Raw genomic sequence first — 2,830 nt, forward strand, 5'->3', positions numbered from 1 at the left:
TAATATCATCTAAAATATATTATTTAATATAAATTTAAATATATAACGCTACATTTTCATGACAATTTAATGGACAAGGGGTCACATAATGCAATTCAAAAGCATAAATAAATAGAAAATAACATGAAGGAAATCTATTAATGATCAGCTTCTGTATTTACTGTGTTTTGGGTTTTTTTGCAGTGGTGAACTGCATTATGGGATGTTGATCTCTGCTCTGTCCACTTCTGATGTTGAAAATTCAACTCTACAGTTTAACAATGTGACTTTTAGTGACATTTTAGTAGTTTGAGATATTATAATGTATAAGAAACAGCAAATATATAGAGAAATAAGTCTGTATAATAACAGAAAATGTGCTGCAGTTTATCAAAGCTTCCGTAGAGTAATATACAACACCAACTCAGATCACATAACCCTGCAGACTATGACTTCTCAAGGTTAAAAGCTGCTGAAATACAGATCAAGATCCCATAATGCAACTCAAAAGCAGAAATAAACTGAGGAAAATAACAAATTAAAATACATAAAACTGCTAATTAAATATATTATTTTGAACAGTGAAGTTCGTTTTTTTGGCCACAGAAAGAGCGTCTCTCGACGGCAGCATGAGGATTGTAGTGTAAATCACTGTGCAATCATGACTGATAATCTGAAACAATAAAAACATCACAGTTCTTCCTGAGAGATAAACGTCCTCCTGTACTGAAGGACAACAGCGAGACTGGACACGAGAAGAAGAAGATGCATATGGAGATCCAGACGCTCACCGATTAGGAGCTCTGCTTCTGGAATGACTTCATGACAATTTTATCACAGCACGCATGCGTGAATCTCATCAAACCTTTGGAAACTATCAGCTGAAAGACATGCAGTTTGTTTTAAAGGGGACCTATGATGCAAAAATTCATTTTATGCTGGGTTTAAACCCAGTTGTGTGTCGGCTGTGTGTAAATATCTCCAGCCTCTAATGCAGGGGGGGGCCAAACTCGATCTTGGAGGTCCGGTGTCCTGCATATTTTAGTTCCAACCCCAATTAAACACACCTGAACCAGCTAATCAAGCTCTTACTAGGTATACAAAAACTTCCAGGCTGGTGTGTTGAGGGAAGTTGGAGCTAATCTATGAGTTTGGACACCCCTGCGCTAATGCTAAACATGAGTTCATTGTATTTGTTCTAATCAGACTTGATAAAAACAGTCTGCAGAAACCCTTTGAGTGACATTTTCCTGTTGTATGATGTCAACAGAGGGGGAAAGCCCCACCCACTAGTGACCATCCCTCCCTCATTAGCATAGAGAGTTAAGCTATGGTCACACTAGAGTTTGTGTGTGCGAAATTCCCATAGACTTCCATTCATACGCATGCGAATGCGTCAGACCGGGTCATGCGTCAAGTTTCGCTACGATGCAAAGTTCAAGCTTGGTGAACTCTGACCTGCGAAATCGCATCACTTGACTACGTGAGACTAATCTAGGAACAAAACATGACCTCTCTGGACAGAAATTTAAAACATGGCGCAATCGCTCGCTTTATTAACGTCTATTCATCTTGTTTAATCCCGCCCCTTTTCGCAGCGCCGCACGACAGAATTTCGCACACACAAACTCTAGCGTGACCGCAGCTTAAGTCTTGCTTCGAATCTGCCACTAAGCTGACATGCAGACATTCATAGCTCCACCCTCTTCTGATGCACAGGTATTTGTAGCTCCACCCTCTTCTGAAAAGAGCACAATCTCATTTGCATTTAAAGCGATAGTCACTACAACGCCACAATTAGGACCAAAGCCTGAAAGGGTCAGTTTCAGAGAGTTAGAGAACATTATCTGTGTGCTATTTTCAGCTCAAACTCAAACACACACACACTCGAGAGACACCAGAGATGCATTTTAAATCTTGTAAAAAAAAAAAGGGGGGGCATAATAGGTCCTCCTTAAAAAATACGCACATTTCAGGTGGATAAAGATGACTTATTATTTGCATTATTATTATTAATCTATGAAATGGACAATATTTTAGTGCTCCTCCAAAACTCTAATTACATTTCCTCCAAGTTTAGTTAATTTTCCATGACAATTGGTCACAATTCCCAGAGATGGGTTGTGGCTGGAAGGGCATCCGCTGCGTAAAAAAAACGTGCTGGATAAGTTGGTGTTTCATTCCGCTGTGGCGACCCCAGATTAATAAAGGGACTAAGTTAACAAGAAAATGAATGAATGAATTGGTCATAATATTATAATATTTGCATGAATATAATTATTATAATGCATAGAATATTATAATAAAATAATTTTCAGCCGTTAATAATTAAAAATCAGTGTTATTCCCACTAAAGATGGCTAATTTAACCCTTCTTAGATGAAAATGTTGGTATTGTGATGAAACATGGCACATTTAGTGATTTAGTGCACACAAGACAGGAGAAATTTGGAAGAAATGTGATCAGAAGTTTACAGAATTAAACATTAAATATGTTTTACTAAAACACAAGGCTATAAACCATAAAGGATTATCATTTTCGTGAGATTCATTCACAAATATTAAACCTTGCCCTGAGACCTGAATGAAACCGCGGTTTATTAACATTCAGCAGCTTTCTGAGGTATCTGACGGTTGTTCTGAGACGCACATCATCATTATAACAGCAGATATATTTCTCCTGGAGCCGCTCGAACCCTGAGCCGCTGCGCATATGAGCGCCCGATGCATAGAAGAGAATCAGTCCTAAAATCACCCGAAAAACAACGAAATCTCTAAACTACAGATCCTGAGGTCAAAGACGTCCCGTAACGCTCCTGAGGTATGAGTGAGTGAAGAAGATCAAGTCACG

General features: G+C 38.6%; 1 long non-coding RNA gene across 1 annotated transcript; it reads right to left on the minus strand.

Moving 5' to 3' along the window:
* Window positions 1-2,458: 2,458 nt before the first annotated feature.
* On the minus strand, window positions 2,459-2,830 carry LOC137489784 (uncharacterized). Its single transcript, XR_015514651.1, has 2 exons — window positions 2,691-2,830; window positions 2,459-2,656 (listed from the first exon to the last, which is right to left on the minus strand). It is a non-coding gene; the product is annotated as an uncharacterized LOC137489784 (long non-coding RNA).

The sequence above is a fragment of the Danio rerio genome, chromosome 18, assembly GCF_052040795.2.
Source record: "Danio rerio strain M-AB ecotype USA chromosome 18, GRCz13ab, whole genome shotgun sequence".
Classification (NCBI taxonomy): Eukaryota; Metazoa; Chordata; class Actinopteri; order Cypriniformes; family Danionidae; genus Danio; species Danio rerio.